The sequence below is a fragment of the Arctopsyche grandis genome, chromosome 9, assembly GCF_051622035.1.
Source record: "Arctopsyche grandis isolate Sample6627 chromosome 9, ASM5162203v2, whole genome shotgun sequence".
Classification (NCBI taxonomy): Eukaryota; Metazoa; Arthropoda; class Insecta; order Trichoptera; family Hydropsychidae; genus Arctopsyche; species Arctopsyche grandis.
Window position 1 is genome coordinate 31840450 of NC_135363.1, and position 19459 is coordinate 31859908.

Here is a 19459-nt window from a genome sequence, read left to right on the forward strand (position 1 = left end):
TTTGGCATAATAAAACATAAATCTCCGCAGCTTTCCTCTTCTCTTGCTTCCAGCTTGAAAATATGTATTTTCGCATATTTTTTTAAGAATTTAAACGACTAGGCACGTACCCATGTTAAAAATTTAATATTATATTTTGGGTGTGAATTTTCATTATTCTTTAATAACAATTGTGATCTGCAGGTTTTTTTTTTTAATTAACTATTTTCAAACACTGAAATTAATACCAATTGAACTGCCCGGCGTTGCTTGGGTACGCAAAAGCATTGCAAGCTCAGACCCCTTCCAAAAAACCGTCTACGGTCAGTAGTTTTACTTTGAAAACTATAGATTAAGACATTTCACTATACTGCTAGTACTAGTAATATGCTAACCACTAGTTCACGCTGAATATACATACATATATCTAATATATAAATTGGAAAGAGACTTTGTATATATAGCCAGCAGTTTGGCTTAGTGATAGCGTATATATTTAGCATCACTGAGGTCATAGGTTCGTGTCCTCGCCACTGCTGGTTAGATTTGGGGGTTTTGTGACTCCAAATCGATCGTTTCTCTATCAGAGTTTGCCAATTTTATCTGATCATTGCTGAAACGGTTCCTGAAAATTGGTATTAAAAAAATCTAATCCTGTTGTCACAAAAATCTGCCTGTGTATAATTTGTATTAATTATACACAGTAATCTGAAATCCATAGATGTCACTATGATTATTATTTCTGATTAATTGTTATATTCTATATTCTATATATTCTGATTGTATATGTATGTATAAATGTATTTCTGATTTCTGATTGTTTATGTATTTCATTAACGTACACCCGTCGCATTGGAGCAAATCTGTAATGGCGAGTGTGTATTGATTTGTGACAATAAAATAAAAATATATTATATGTATGTATGTATGTATCCTTCGTTTGTAGAAAAATGTTGACGTCATCGAACAAATAATTCGCTTTTTTCCGATTCAAAGGATTCTAAGTTCCCGGGGGCGTAGGCGCTGAGGGCGAAGCTCTAGGGGGCGCAGCCGCCGGTGGCGGAGTCCTGGGTGGCGAAGTCCTAGGGCTCCACCCTTAGGGGGCGTAGACGTCAGGGGTGGAGCCCTAGAGAGCGCAGATGTCGGGGGCGAAGCCCTAGGGAGCGCAGACGCCGGGGGTGTATATATATATTTTTTTTTAAAAAGTCAATTTAATAAAAAAACAACAAATGAGTATTCAAATAAATTTATATAAAATAAAACTATTCATTTAATAAAATGTTTACTATTAGATTAGTCATGTTTAAACGGTTTATATTACATATACCGAGCGAAGCCGGGTAATACAGCTTTTGTAATATAATATAAAAAATATAATATATCTATATATGTACATATATGTATATATGTATACAATATATTACCGGCATTGTATAGGTATAACATACATATAATAAGTACGAAGGTTTTGCGAAGGGTCGACAGTGGAAAAACGAGCAAATGAAACAATAACAAGTTTGGACGTTTGAAGAAAGCATCACAGGGAGGGGGGGGAGTGGAATAGGAGGTGGAAAATATGAAAACTCGTGCTCGAACATACGAGGAAAAGCGGAAGCGGAAAGGCGAAATGAGCGGAAAACACACACCCCGCGGAAAAATAATTGATGTAGAACAAGCGCGGCCCGAGCGCTCGCCTTGATTGATGGTCGCCCTAATAAATCAAGACGGAGTGCAGCCGCACAAAGCGGCCGTGATGGATACATCCACAAAACCGGACCAACACACCCCCATCCCCGAAACATAACGCTTGATCTTGATGGAGTGCGTATAAACAGTACGTGTCTACCTACATATGTACCTATACATACCTTTAAACCTACGCTATGGTAAAACTTTCATTTTTTTTTAATTTTGGAAATAAAACTCGGAAAATTGTGACACCAGATTAGTCCCCCCCCCCGTAAGAAGCTACCTGCAATGTACAGAAGAAAAAAAATCGTGAGGGCACGTACAGTAGAAGTAAAACTATCGATGGCGTATGGGGGGGGGGGGGGCGAATGATGGTTTTAATAGTTTGGGGGTTGCGGTAACTTGTATGCAATAGGATTTGGGAAAAAACTTTTTTATTAGCTTGTACACGTTAAACTACTTATGATAATGATTTCTATTTCTTTCCAAAGAGAAAATACCAAATTATCGTCATTTAAATTTACTTTTCATATAATAGTTTTTTTTTATTTCGGTCTTTCTCGAATGGAAAACAAAATTTCTTTCAATAACATTGACTATATATTAATTGTTTATATTATTAATTATTATTATATATCGATATCGATTTTGATTTTGATTCCTTTTTCAGTTCCGAATCCTGAATTATGTTTCTTTTCCAATTCCGAATTCCTTTTTAAATTCCGATTCCCAATTCCTGTTTCAATTCCGATTCCCAATTCTCGCTCCAATTCCGATTCCCAATCCCTATTTCAGTTCCGATTCCCGATTTCTGTTTTAGTTTATATTAAATCATGTATCAATTTGTTTCCGAAACCACCCGTTGAAATTTCAACTGGCACAACTCTAGTTAAATATGATGTTTAACAATTAACAATATTTAAAAATACTGATGCCCTGTAATACGTTTATTCTGCTTTTCCAATATTCTGGAAACATAGAATTAAAATGATTCATAACAATTTTTGAATAAATTCAAACACAAATAATGTTTTTGGAACTGAAAATTGGAATTCTGCTACTTTCAAATATAACGGCTCACTATATAAAGACACTTATTTGTGTTTTGTGCTTACAAATAATGTACGTCAACTTTACATGAAAAAACTCTGAAATGTTATGTTAAAATATAATACAACGACTATCCAAATTGATGTACATATTTGAAATATTTAAACCAGGCCTGTCCAAACCGCGGACCGCAGCCCGATTTTGCCCCCCATCTCTGTGGATTGTGATTTTCATTCTAGAAATTTAAATTGTATCACTAAACGATAATCTCATTTATAATTTACCGTCCCGTTTTTAGGCCACTTACCAGTAATGGATTTTATTATTCTAGCTGTGGTTTTTGGGTAAATTATTAAGATTAGTCCTGATTTGAGCCATTACTTTTGTATATCAATAAAAAATACTGCTATTGTATGAATTTAAATCAATTATATAATATTTCATAAATCTATAATATAGAAGAAAATGAATATATGTATTATAAAATACGTACATACAAATTTAGAATTACAATATATGAAGCATATATATGTATATACGTCGTTGCATCGACGCTGGATATGTAATATTTACATATATTTCCAGCTACCTTACATTGTAAAAATACGACCATGTGGCTGTGTATATATTCAATGTGTCCCTGTGCACCTTTTCAGAGAATTTTCCCGGAAAGAATCCTTAGGGATCGTTGTGTGTTACCGTTTTTAGCGTCGTAGGGAAAATGCATTTGGCGTTAACGCTTCCGGGAACCGTGAGATTCTGCATAATCGCATTCAGTTAGAAATGGTACCCAAATGCATTTGATATCATTGTTTTATTTACAAAAGCACACTCATAGCTACATATATATGTATGTTTCTTATTATGTTTCTGAGCAGGTGCAAAAATGCTATTTAAAAAAAAACCACTGCAAATGTATGAATTGTACATGTTTTGAAAGGAATTTTCATAAAAATAGTACAATTTTCCAAGACAAAATGAACAAAAATATATACAAGAATGGCATAAAATATTCAACAGGCGAGTGAAATAATTTAAAAATATTTAGAAAGTCGTTAAAGCACTGTTTTATGATGTCCATAAAAATTATCGAAATAAAATCTACGATATATTTTACGACTCACGTACCAACACAATCACGGTATTTTTTTATCGCAGCTTTGGTGAAATATACGAGACCTTATCTCAACTGAGCGATAAGCTTAAACTGTTCGATATATATTTTTCTTGACCGCTACAAAAAATAAAGTAAAAAAGAAAAAACATCGGTAGTATATATAAAGCGAACTCTTGCATTATCGGTGTCGATATAAAAGCCGATCGTAGGGGTTGGTTTTGGGGGGTGGGGCATTTGGGGGAGGCTAGGAGTGTGTGCGACGTCAGCGCAGGTGGCGGTGATTAGGACGTTTTAGTGGAAAAATTCCCAACTGAATAAAAGAAAGCGGTGTGGGAAAAAAGAAAGTTTTCCGCAAGCATATTTCCAACAATATTGACTTCAGTCAAAGAAAATTGTTTGGTGTGCGTGAACTCACTTGTGAACATTATTTCAATATTTGTATTATATATATATATATATATATATATATATATATATTTATACTTATATTATTTGTGATATCATATTTTTTGACAAATTATGACTGATGAGTGAACGAAATTTCACCCCTACACTACTAGAATGTTGGAAAATCTAACATTAAAATAAAATTATAACATTTTTAACAGAATATTAAAAAATACAGATATATTTTATCATATATATAATATCGCTATTCTGTCTGTCTGTCTGTCTATATATCTGAGATAACAGTCGCCGTACTATAATAGTCGTTTCGATTCGACATGCATATGTACATACGTCACAGCTAAACCCATGCAAACAAAACGTACGAATAAAACAACAAAAGAAAAAAACTTCTATATATACTGTTTGCTACCAATGTTTCTTCTAGGCAAATAGACGGCGATAATTCTCTGAGCATTTACCGCCATCTATTGAAAATTTATTTAATTAATAAATTTTTCGATTGGTCTTTTATATTGTTTACATGTATGTAGGTAGGTAGTTAGTTTTTATTTAAATTTTTTTTTCGTCTTAAATAATTAAATATAAATATTAAATTAAATTTATGTAAAAGGTATTTGAAAAAAATTCGACCGGGTGCGGATCGAACACAGAACCGACACATTTCTTTTAATTTTTATGTTATTTAAATAGCTTAATATGCCAACACCCATGCGATGATATTTGATCGGGTACAACTTTAGCACTAACAGCGTGGCCTAGTGGTTAGTATATTATGCGTTCGAGTAGAGTGGTGACGGTTCGATTCCCACTAATGGCTGTTGGCCAGACCTTGGTTTGTGACTCCATGTCGTTCGTCTCACTTCGGAGTTTGCCAATTTTTCTGATTTTCATTGAAATGGTTCCTGTAAACGGTTCCTCCATTCCAATCTCTCTTACAAATTTCAAGTTATTCAGCATCTTGAGGTTTCTCCATATATGTCACTGTGGATGATGTTTGTATGAATTTGCATTGCATAAATGCTTGAATTGATTGTAATGATCGTATTGTATTTGTATGAGATATCTGTTAGGGCGAGTGTACATATTCGATTAAAATAAAATAAAATGTATACATATACATATATTTTAATACACAAGTATACCACAGTATCTTTACAGGTCACCCCAATATGACACTGTGGCCAGAAAATATGTAAAATTATTATTTTGTATAAAAATAGCAATAATTTTATTTTACTACCGCCATCTATGTATAAAATTAATGACTACCAAACGTCACCGAGATTAAAAATTTTCGGACTTGAAACAAAAAAAAAATTTCGGATATTTTATCTCTATCGTAATGGCGGAGGATCCATTTACTTATATTGATAACCAAAATGAGCAATATGGCAAAGTATGAAAACGATCGGATAAGAGGCAAACTTTTTCCTGAATTGCAATCGTAAGTGAAACGTAAAGGAGGTATGTAATTAAAGACCAAAATCACTTCTAGGTATTTATTGGGCTCAAAGTTTCGACACGTCCGGACTTGTATCGTCTTGTTCGGACTTGCATTCTGCGTTTTAATCGCACACATAACACACCTTACATTTATTTTGAGTAAGTGTATTTTGGTTATGTCAACCAGCAAATTACATTTCCCAAAGCCTTTTTATATATTTCCCAAACATTTCATTGGAATTTTTAGGCGAAACTAAGGATTTGCTCAGATGTACATACATATATTGTTAATAAATTAAAAATTAAAAAGTATATAAAGTAAATTTTGTATAGAAAGAAGCGCATGTTTAAAGTAAAACATTTTTTCGTACGTGCAAATACTGTTTCGGTAGTTCAATTGGACTAATGGATCAAGTCCGGACTCTCAGCATAAATCACCCCCAAGTCTGTCCAACTCTGATTGATTTATTTAGTCCAGTGTCCAGGCTGCATTTGTCACGCAAAAACAGTTCCGTCGTCGGGGAATATAAATCATTAATTTATACCGTTTGAATCTATAATCTACGAGTAGGGTTTTTGTTTTGCCGGATAAGATTTTCCGGAAATGGATATACATTATACAGTGTGTGCCAGAGGCGACGTAACCGCAACAGGGGCGTCAATAAAAGCGATAAGGAACAACGACAGGGCCGTATCGTTGAACCTGGGTATACCAGTCAGAAACAACTTGACGGGGGTTGGATTAGGGGAGGGTTTTCTCTACAAGACGTCGAATCATAATCGGTGCTTTTGACCGAAAGCCGATAGTCGGGGGAAAAAACTTGAGAATTTCTCCAACATCCCGTTTATATTACGTCCCACCTTTAAGAACTTACTCAAGTTCGGCATGTAGATATTTGGATAAAACAAATCATATATTAATAAATCGGTATCCGGACATGCAGATATGTACCCCCTGGTCACGTACCCCTCCGGATACATACCCCCGGCCAAAAACCTCCCGTGCAAATAACCCCGGTTATGGATAAAAATTGCTTAAGAATAGTAATAAATAGTTAATAATTAATAATAAAGTAATTTAATAAATAAGAATAAATTGAGCGTGGTAGAGCATATTGAATTTCAATTTATATATAATATTTGATTTCAATTTATTGTAGTAAATAGAATAAATATTTATTTAAAAGACTTTTAGTCATCAGTTAGCGTTTGCGTTCTGTGGTATTGAAAGCACATTTTAATAAAAGTACATATGTATATGTATATGTATTAATAAAAGTTATATTATTATTATTATAGTTTGATTATTTTTAGACTAATCATGATGAAATTTATAAAATCGAGAAAAGGAAAAGAAAAAGAGATTAAAATACAATTGATTTTGGAGTTTTGTATATTTTAAAGTTTTATTATTGATTATTGATTTTTTATTATTGATAATTGATTATTTATAAAGAATCTTATATATGTTTTATTAATATCTGTATTTTTCTGGCTGAAATAAATTAGCATTGATACTGACTTTTTACATACCTCATTTCGGTCTCCGTGACGAGCCGGAATGTGAAATTACTGAAAACGCAATAACGAATACGGGAGGAAAAGCCTGTTCCTCTTGTTCCTGTTGTATCCTGCTCGCGCAAATCAAGTGAGTAAGTACCGTTTACCATGCACCCTTTTTTTTTTTGATCTTTCGACTTGAGATCTTTCGATTTTCGATCTTTGCCTTCCGATATTTGCGTTTTCGGTAATTTCACATTCCGGCCCGCGAGGTAGACCCACCTCTTTTATACTTCACTCACGATTACAATTCAGGAAAAAATTTGCCTCTTATCCGACCGTTTTCATACTTTGCCATATTGCTCATTTTGGTTATCAATATAATTAAATGTATCCTCCGCCATTACCATGGAGAAAAAATATCGTTTTAGACGCGTTTTAAATTTGAATTTCTGAAAAGTGCCTGACGTTTATCCAGTTTTTAGTTTTAAACATAGATGGCGGTAGTAAAATAAAATTATTGGTATTTTTATTCAAAATAATAATTTTATATACAAATTATAGAAGATGTATGTTTTAAAAAACTTTTTTTTTTCGAAATTATTGTCAGTAGTCCAAAATCGCTTGTGTTTTAGTGAATTTCTAACCCACACACATGATAATTTTAGAAAAAAATGGATTTTTAAAAATAAAACAATAAAAGAGTCTAAATTTGTATATCATAAAAAGCGACGAGAGACTATCTGGCCCATTAGCTCAGTTGGTTAGAGCGTCGTGCTAATAACGCGAAGGTCGTGGGTTCGATCCCCCCATGGGCCAATATTTTTGTCTCACATTTTTTATTATTAAAGATACTGTCAATTTTTATAAAATATTTTTATCCTTGAAGAGGGGGGGTTAATATCCAGGGGGTTTTTGACCGGGGTATGTGTCCAGGGGGTAAGTGTCTTAGAACCAAAAAATCACTCCAAACATGAATATTTGAATAAAAATCAAGAATTTACCGTTTAGCTAATTGGACCGTTTATATCATCCTTATTTTCTTCACTTAACAAAATTCAATGATATGACTATTTAAGATTATTTTCCAGTGGTGAAAAATTCCATTAAAGTGTTGTCTATTTTTGGGCAATGTTTGAAATCAATTAAGGCGAAAAATAACAATCGACACGTGTCATTTACTTCAAGCTCTCTTTTTCCGCCGCAGAATAAACAGAACGTCGCACTTCTGAGTGTAAAAATGGTGGTCGATGTTTAATTCATTGTAAGGTAAAGCTTTTATCAGACGAGAAGATAGAAAAGCCCCCCGGGAATAATGGGGAGGTAGCGTTCAGTTCTATCTGTAAAATAGACACGTGTGAGTACCACTGAAAAAATATCGAAACCAACCTACGTGTAATCGATAAGGCAATAATAGCACGAGTCTTATTACGTATGTATGTACGTAAATGTATTCTATGTGGATACATTTTAGTAACTTAGTTATACAAAACAAAATATTATAACATAGAATCTAAGCAAGAATCGTAGCTCCCTTATCAGGCACAAGAGCTCCTCTTTTCTGATAAGGTATACATGATCAACGATGAAATTAAATATTATACCCTGCAAAATTGTATGTACTAATGTAACCCATTTCTTTATATTACAAATAAAAAAAAATTATAAACGTTTAAATTTAAGTACCCTTTTCAAGAATTGATCAATTGTACTATGAGGAAATATATTTTGTCGGCGTATGCATTATATATAGATACATGTAACTCTTTGGAATATAAAAAAAAAGATTTTTCCTAAGCACTTGCTGCTCTGTGATGGATAGCGAGTGACCAGGACTGACATGCATCATATATTTAATTATATTTCTCCAAATATACTGAATGTAGGGTTTTCATATTTTATCTATTCCTCCTCAAAATCTCAATGATTTGAATGATGTCCTTGTAAATAAATAAAAATAGTAATATCAACAGAAATTATACAAATTTTTGCTGGTAGTCCCTTTGAACTTTGCACAGATGCGAGAGAAATAGGTAATTCAGTACACGCCGCGCTCAACGGTCAATGTGAGTATGATATCTGCCTTGGAATGACAGCTTTACTGTAGCCGTTATTTTTATCATTACTTGCAATTTTTTTACATTATTCGATATTTTATACATATCAAAATGATTTTTATAGCTATTGACATTAAATAACCTCGCAAATTTTGTATTATTTGAACTTAAAACACACATTTTTAACTGGACGCTTTGCGTCCGTCATAGTGCCTAGCGGATTGTTTTAGCACATTAAGGCAATAATCTCAATCAGTAAAATATGTACTTAAATTTTGTACGATTTTGAATTGATCATTAACTAATTTAAATATTACCAAAAATTAGTTTACCATTGACAAAGTTCTCCGCTGAAATCAAAATAGTCAATATTAAGAGAATTTTGGCAAAACGATCTTATTTTTCTGAATTCATAATATGACGGGCTGAAAACCAGATTAGTACAAGTGACATTTTTAAAAAAAAGCTGGTTTAAGTGCTAAAATAATAGCATTTCATATATGCTATTATTTTAGCACTTACACCAGATTTTTTTAAAAATGTCACTTGTACCATTCTGGTTTTCAGCCCGTCATATAATCTTCGATTTATACCTATTTCTATTCAAATATCGAATAATAAAAGCATAAAAGATTCAAATTTAATGTAAAGAAATATTATTTAAAAAAAACAGTTGTGTTTTTTTTAGAATAGAAGTTTATACTTCAAAAACTAAAAAAAAAAAAATTGAAAGCATATTTTTACATAATTTTTGCTTCAATACTTTCATTATATTTTTAAAACAAAAATGAGAACATTTTTGACACATTATAAATATTCCCATTTATTAATTAATTTTAAAATACTTGGGAGAGACAGCATAACAGATGAATCCAAAGGGTTTTGTCAATAAAAATTACTGTAAATATAAACATGTACATACATATATATTGATAATAATATTAAATCTTATTCTGTTGTTGTTGTACTTCGAATCCAGGATTGATCATCAAATACCGTAATCAATTAATATTTAAATGCTAAATGAATAGAATGATAATAAGCGTAATATCAACTAAATTACGATATTTGATGAACCTTTGATTCGATGATAGGACAATCAATGAACCGTTTCATGAATAGTCCTTTTGAGGAATGGTCCGTGTTTGGATCTTCATTTGATGAACATTTGAGCCTACCCAAATTTTGCTCAATTAACGTATATTATTATCCATCAAGTCTTAGTTTATCATAATGATTTTTCTAATGAATACCTCACATGTTTAGAGCACCATAGATTTAGAAGCGCCTCAATAGACAATACACGTATAATAGAATCGCATTTCAATACGCTTTGAATATTATGAACAATGAGTTGACACCCACTTAACACGTTCGCTGCCGAGCTCAGATTTATCTGATTGCAATTATTAGAGAGGTGATATCAAACGTGATTTCCATACAATCTCTACATGTAACGTTCACACATACATATTATATTATAATTATCATTTACATTTGGCGACAATATTCAATGGACTTTGCGTATTAGAGGCGAGCTTATGGCGGCTTACTGATTGAATACATCAATCACCATCAGTTCTATATGTGAGTGAACATTTACATATGTATACGTAGTTTAAGTAAAATCTAATACGAAAGGAAACAAATGAATCGGATTGGAGTTAGAGCAAAAAAAATCGTATGCATTTGGAAAAGATTGCGAGGCTGCGATAGTTCGCAGAAATGGAACGGTGCCGTTTCTTTTGTATTTTTCCAGAATTGCTTTCCATTCTCCGCAACTACTTCAATAAAAATCGTTCGTAAAAAAGGAAAAAGTCTTTCTTGAATGCTCGCATAAAAAACTATCCAATAAAACATTGCGGAAACTAGAAAACGCATATAAGCACTTTGCTAAGTAAAATAATAATATGCATATATAATACATATGTATTTTTTTATCTAATATTACGATTTTAATGGAGTTTAATATGGTTTTATTTGGAACAAGCTACATAAGTGCCTTGTCTAATTTGAGAATCTATTTACTGTGTATTTAATGGGATTAGCATGTGAGCGAAGATGAAGATGAAGATGAAGATTAGCATGAATGAAGATGAACAAAGATTCTAAGTACCTACTACATAGGTGCTTAAAGATTTTTTGAATTTATGTACTTTGATATGTCCACATGTAAATGTGGACATATCAAAGTAGATAATTTCAGATTTAAAATTTATTTACATTTTTTAATCAAAACTTCTTCACCTTTAATATACATACATATATTCAAATATATGATACATAGTAGTAGTGTTAAATAGACTTCATTATTTTCAACACAGTGTGAGCTCAAAGTTTAGGTCCAGATTGGACAAAGTTATAATGAGTTATTAAGTGACATACGTACATACATACATACAAAGACACGTGTTTAATTTTGTGTACGACTATTCAACGAAGTTTCTTATCGTTGAATAGTCGTACATAAGTCGGGGAAAAAGCTTTCAAAGGAATTTTTTAAAACAAGTTTGAGTTAGGATGTCTCAACGTATTTGATTTGACGGTTAAATATTTTAGAATATATATGTCCAGTAATGCCTGGGAATTTCCACATGTCAGCCTTTCGATCGCATATTGGAAGTCCTTCATGGGAAAATGTATCAATTTTTATAATGAAAATTTTTAATTTTCTTGTCAATATTATGCAGTACGTCTCCATAACTACGCTACAACTCACGGAATACAATCAGGGTCATCACATATTCACTACAGAAATTAAAGTTTTATTTTGATATAGATTTATTTATAATTTTTATCTTTATATTTTACTTATTTCATCTTTGTTTTTTCTTTATCAAATGTAGGCCATTGTGGCGCATTAGGTTCTTCCTGTAATGCCACAATGGTCCAAAACTATCAATAAATAATTTGAGTATATGGTGGTGTTGGGCGTTGGTAGCCAATTCGTTTCTTTTCTCAGTTGGCGGATTATTTTTATCTACTTTTTTGTATTAGTCTGTCCTTGGGAGTTCTTAAATTACCGTGTAATGTATAGTTTCAACAAAAATATGTATAATATAAAAATGAACGATGTTTATATTAATTAAACTTAAATTACACTGTTCGACAAATGACGACTCTTTTTTTGGTTAAGATGTTAATGGTTATGTTTGTGATGTTAATGTTTTTTGGTTAATGGTTAAGTTTTATTTTTGGTTTGAGACGAGATATGACTTGTCTTATAGATATATGCCCAGTGAATACGAATCTGGTAAAAAAAAATGTTGATTAGCTTGATATTCGGAGATATATGTGTTTTTTAAATCGCGCGATTTTTCTATATCTTGGTGTTGTTAGGTCGATGTCTCAAAATATGTCAATTTCCTGTTCAAAATGAATATTGGAATCAATAGTCGGGTATTTTATCTTTCATTTGTAGTAATTTTCAGCTTTCAAATCTCTCTAAGTAATCGTCCAGTTCAAATCAAAAGTCAAAATTACATACACTTGCCCATCTTGCGAGTAATATAACCAAACAGAGAAGTTTTATCGGACATATGTACATACGTCGAGCACCAAACATCAAATACGACTGATGCCAAAATTATTTGAAAATATCGGTGGACATTCCTCACTAGACAACAATATGACGCCTAAAGCCCCTTCTATTATTATAACATTTCCCTGACTGGCTATCCCTATTGGTTACAGAAGTGGTGTAACGAAATACAGCCGCTACTGCTTATCCCTTGCATTTTCCAGCTTGTATAGTCAAGTTTCGTTTTCAACTTGGAAGTTTAACTTATAATTTGCATGGTCTCACACACACCTATGTACTTTTCGTTGATTTATAGTTAGACGCATCGCATGAGGGATTTTGCCAGGCGTACTAAGCAATCCGCAATGGGTCGGTTCGCCGCTTTTGAGCAGGGGTTTGGTTGGGTGTGTGGAAGAGGAGTTTACAAGTTGGAAGTGAGTCTGTTCTGCACGTCTCTGGAATAAATCCCCGCGACAAGGGAGATTGAAAAGTAACACCGACCGCAACGCTGGCAATATATCTGAGCAGGGAGGCCGAGAACAAACGTCCAAATTACCGCCGCCGTGTCGGACGATTTTTCCTGCAAAAGAGCCGGAAAAACCCCGCGGGAAAAGCCGGCCGGCAGCTGTGAAAGTAAAACCGGGACGGGGTGAAAAAAGTGGGGGTCGCGTGCCATCCGCCGCGCGCCAAAGCGACCCCAACGCGTAATTGATCGATAGCGATTTTATACCCGTTTCCGAAGAGGGTCTTTGTATTACAAATGTCTTTCTGAAGATTCTCGACAACGTGGTGCGGGCTCATGAACAAATTAAACGAGCTATTCTTATATTTTTAACTGTAAATTTGTCGGAAAACTGGCTTAAGAGGGCTGGACACCAGCACCTTGTCCATACAAACGTATTAGACTTCTCCCTTCCTCAATTATGACACTAGAGAAATTATTTTTTAATATGCTATGGATATCCAACATAGAATTGCATCTATTGTTTTATTTTTTTGATTTGTTATTTTTTATAGAAGCTAGGAGCCGCCAAACATCTATAAAATCGCCTCTTTTTTACACCCACGAAAAGAACCAGCGTTTTTATTTAACGGTCGACTTAAAAAAAAATACGCACATATGTAGTTGCACAAAAAATATCTTTCTCATACCGATGATGAAATGTTTTTAAAAATGGGTCCAGTGTCGGAGGAGAAAATAGGAGAATACGAAACCTCGATTTTGTCAATTTAAAATACGTTTAATCTGGTCGAAGCGCAACTGTCGCATTCATTCAATATATATATATTGATATATATTGTCGCATTTACTCAATATATATGTACATTAACTCAATATATATATCGAAGACAGGAACGGTAACAAAATTAAGGTTTCGGGTGTACAGCCCTCTTAACGATTTGAAACTATATGATTTTAAATCTCCACCAGATCTCTTCCGGTGAGAATTTGTATTTGTTTTTTTTAATATAAAATTGTTATGGAATTATTGAAATTCTTATTATGAATCTCAGTTTGTTTTATGTACATTATTATTTAATGTGAAACCTATTTTATAGATCGGTTTATATTTAAATGTGCGGAATTCACTTCGAAACAAGTTTTTTGAATTCAAATTGATTTGAAACAAAATTAATATATCAAAAACCTTTTATTTCAAGCAAAAATGTTTAAAAAAAATACTCACAATTTTGTTGTTTCTGCGTGCGAACTAGAAGTTGACCTGAAACAATTTTAAATCAAAATTATTTATGTTGTTTTTTTATTTTTAATAAAAAATAAATGCACTATAAATCAAAGGTTCATTATACATCTATTATAAATTCTAATTTCGAAATAATGTCGCATGTTTCTACAAATCTCATAGCACTATTTTTTTAAGCACATGTTTTACATAATCGAGTTTTCTCAACACTTAACGAACTAAGATGTCTGAAAATATATTTCAATTATTTGTATCGTTTTACATATCTAAAATGGTTGAAAACTACTGATCAAGACAAGTAGGATATTCAGGACAATGACTCATTGAATAGATGAAACCTGAAATCTCATGAAAGGTATGCCATGATTGCATAATTAAACAGTTGTAATTTACTTTTTAATAGTATATATACATTTTAGATGAATGGGAATTGAATTGATTATGACTAATATTTGTACGAAATTTATTTTTTATATATGTAGTTTATCGTGGAATGAATCTACTGTGTAAATTGAGAAATGGGTACATACAGAAATACATACATATATATATATATACACTAAAGTATTCATTTAATCAAATTAAATATGCAAATATCATAGCATTTCATATCAATTGTCAATTCAAATTCAAAGCACTTTTTATCCAATAAAAAAAACTCACGATTACATTAAGAGCTGAACTAGTCTAAATACGTTCTGATAATGCAATTTTACATAATAAGAACTATACAGTGGTATATAAAAAATAGCATACATTCTGGAAAACTACATGAAAAAATCCGTTGATTACAATAATTATGCGTTGTACAATTATGCAACGTACTATATTTACGTTGCTTTTATATGTTATATTGTAATAATAATACAATATAACATGTAGAAGCAACAGAAATACCCGTACGTAATAAAATATAGGTTGAAAAATTGGATCGCTTCGTTTCACACGGATAAAAAAAAGTAGGTTAACCCGCATGAAATAAATCTGCGAGCTTTCTCAAAAGGTAATTTCGCCACCTACACATACGGTATCTTCGAGCTTTCGCAATCTATTACATCGCATTTCGTTCGGGATTTGCGTCGGATAACTCGATATTGAATAACTCGCTCGTAAGTGAATCAGTCCCCCGTATATTTATAGGTAAATCCACATGGGCCTTTATAATAAGTAAATGTGGCCACTGCAGGTTGAAAATCGCAAGTTCGTTTAATTAAACGGCAATCTCATTAAATTTAACAAGATTTACCGTCGGGAGGGAGAAGAAAAAAAAAGCAGGCTTTACAGATGAAGATAAACTGTGTCGTTCTGCTGGGGGAGGGAAGGGGTGGAACGAATTGCTCATTAAAACTTTGGTGGTCGGGCTTCATCTCGAGACGATCGGAAGCTGCAGTGTGGGGTGTGTGGGGTGCTTCGGGTTTGTTAAGGGGTTGGTTCGACCATTCGGTGTGTACAAAGTAAATAAATTTGCGATTCGAAACGGTATCGAAAGCCAAAGTCAACCGAGACGCGAAAGTTTTGATCGAAATCCACTCGACGAAGCTGGGATAAATTTCACCGAAATGCATACACATAAAAATGTAATCCAATTCCCAGTGTACAGTTCACTTTGTAGGTTTATCTCGATTCGGCGAAAATCTATCGGAAGATCGAGGAAAAGCCCCTTTGAAAGCTAAGTACAATAGTCGCTATTAGGCGATTATATGAATACCTTTTTGAGATCGATAAGTTCCGGGTAGGCTTCAAGCTTTTCAAGGTAAATTGTTTTTAAGCTCATTGTGTCATATGTATATAACTCCTGCGGCGATTTGGAATATGAAAAATATAAAATTTAATATATATTCTAAGGCAGCGGTTTCCAAACTGTATGCTACTACGCCTCCCTACAAAAAAAATTCTGCGCCTCCCTACCTTTTATTATTTGATAGATATAATAATATAGACACGTTTTAAATAATAAACCTTTATTTAAAAAAAAATACTGAACACTACAATAGACAGAATAATAAAAAGGTAACATAAATTTATACGAACACGTATATTTATTTTTATATTAAATTAATAATTAAATTACTACATCTAACACATCAAATTTTAATGCGAAGGATGTTGTTGTTTATTGGCACAAAGTTTATTAAATCTTGGGGGCAATATGGAGAGTTTTCGACTATTAACCTGACTCGATATTTGGTTTTCATTGCAGCTAGTGGCGAAAAGCCCGTTTCGCATAAATAAGACGTTACAAACGGTAGAAGCACTTGCATTGCTTTGCAATACTAAGATTCATCCAAAATTAAATTATAGTTTCATTTTGAAACTTTTGTTTTAGTGAGCTATCGCATGCTAATTCTATCAATTTTTCTTTTTCGATGGTTGTCAGCTCGAATTCTTCTTCTTCATTGTAGTTAAATGGATTCTGTATCCACAAAAACTTTAAGAAATCAAGGTATTTGAATTAATTGGAAAAATGTGACACAAAACCATCCAAGTGGTAAGTAAAAAGATTTTTACTTACTTCAATATTGGCTGTGGCCCAGAAATCTTTGGAATGTGAAAACATATCCAACTCATTCTTTTGTAAATTTGATTTCCATAACTTCAACTTTAATCAACCATATTTTTCAACATCAACAATATTTTTTTTCTTAATTTGTGGTTATAAAACGGTATACAACCAAAATTTTACTGAATTACCGGTAAATGTTCACAAATGGTGGTTGATCTGGATTTTTTACTAGGTATTAATATAGATATTCATTTTATATACACAATTCAAACACATTGATAAGAGGTTGATTGAAAGAAAATGACATAAATATATTCGTATATTTATGTATATACGTATGTATGTACGTATATACGTATATATGTATGTTTCTAACGAAAAATTCCAGCAGCTTAAATAATGCGCTAATAATCACATTATACAATTATATTATATGGTTTATAATACATAAAACGCAGTGAAAATAAGTTGGGCATTCCATATCATTATTGAAATTGAAATTTTTGTGCGCTTAAACCGGTGCGAGCGTCCACCGAATTTTCGCATGACGTGATCGAATTAAATTAGCCGTAAAGTCACGCAAACTAAAGCAAAAATTAATTTAATAATATCATAATAAAATGCTGATTCGGCCTCGTTTTTTACCGCGACAAATTCGAATTTAATTTTGACGATGCGAATTTTTCAGTTCAGGGCCCTGTAATCAACACAGAAGGCACTCAGTCATAATCAAACATCTAATGGGAAAATCTATTAAGCCTCTAACAATTACATTTCAACAAAAAAATTATCCAGATAGCTTAAGGCTTAAAATTAAGGCTTCTTAAATTGGTAATAATATAATTTAAATAATATTATTACCAATATAGTGGATAGAGTGAAGAGATTGAACTGGCAATGGGCGGGCCACGTGGCTAGAAGAATGGACGAAAGTTGAACAAAAGAAGTGCTAGAATGGTACCAGAGAGAATGCAAAAGGGTGAAAGAAAGACTGTGGGTAAAATGGTAAAATAAAAAGACGAAATATAGAAAATGTTTGGGGTGAGATGGATGAGAGTAGCGCAAAACAGAGAAGAATTGAAGCGTGTCGGAGAGGACTTCATCCAGCAGTGCATGGTGAATGGCTGAAGAAGATGACGATAAAGATTCAAATAAATACATATATAACTTCAATACTGAAACAAGATATATAAAACGCAATTGCCTAGTTACAAACTACTACGCATGTTAATATATAAGAAAAAAGGAAAAATAAATTTTGAATCCAATGAATTTGGTTTGAAACATTGAGCGATATTAGAGATGAATTAAATCCAATATTAAGAAGAGTAGGTATCACTTCCATTCGAATTAAAATTACAAAATGAACAAATCAACCTAAACAAAAGTGTAAAAAACTAGCTGTATTTGAACTATTTCCAAAATAAACGACAGTCGTATGAAAATTCAACTATATATTTTTTTAAAAATTGAAAATGTAATCAGGGATAGACTAGAGATGAATCATGTTCAGGATTACAATACTTCGTTTATTTATTTATTTAAAGTTTGGACAAATTGTGGCATTACAGGAATTCCTAATGCATTCCTAATGGTCAACAATATAACAGAAAAGAAACAAAATAATAACTATAGAATTTAGAGATGACAAAAATAAAAATATACATATATACAAAAACAAAAATACATTTAACACAATCATAAAAAAAACAATATATGTAGCATTAAAATAGTAGTAGATAATAAAAATGTCATTTGCAAAAAACAAAGAAGTGAATGTCTTGCACCTACAGCCAGTTCTAATAAATAAGAACCAATTGCAAGTACAAAATATCTCTGTGAGGCCCAAATGAAAGAGAGTAAATCGAAATTTGACTCATACAATTCAATTATGAAAATAATCATTGACATAAATTATGAAAATAATCATTGACATAAATTATGAAAATAATGTTTATTGTATATTTTAGTATAGTTTATTGTATATAGAAGTATATTTTATATAATTACAGCATCAGGCCATTTATACATTACATAAATCCGCTGAAGTAATCCTCATCGGTAAGCAACTAACTGGTTAGGAAAATGCCAAAGGTTTTCCCGGAAGTTTTCATGCGGAACTGAAATAAATTGTATTTAGGTACTTTTTATATAAAATTCCAGAGTTACAATTTTTGCTAGAGCGCGTCTGTTTTTGAACGCTGTCACCGTTTCCTTTATACGCCCTTTCACACTCTAGGTGAAAATCACTTTTCGATATTTTCCCCCAAACAACCCCCGACACTCACTCCACGAAAGTTTCCCGCGCGGGCGCTTGTTTTGACGCGGAAAAGTCGAATCGACACGACCTTTTCCTCTGAATTAAAAACGTTGGACGAAAAAAAAAACTCGGTCGTGGCACAAATCTCACGGGAAACACATTTATGTATAAGGGGAGGGGAGGGGGAGTACAAAGTCATGAATTCGGATGAAAATAGGGGTGGT

At 32.5% G+C, this 19459-nt stretch overlaps 1 non-coding gene across 1 annotated transcript; it reads left to right on the forward strand.

Moving 5' to 3' along the window:
• Positions 1 to 7934: 7934 nt before the first annotated feature.
• On the forward strand, positions 7935 to 8008 carry TRNAI-AAU (transfer RNA isoleucine (anticodon AAU)). Its single transcript has one exon. It is a non-coding gene; the product is annotated as a tRNA-Ile (tRNA).
• The last annotated feature ends 11451 nt before the right edge of the window (positions 8009 to 19459 follow it).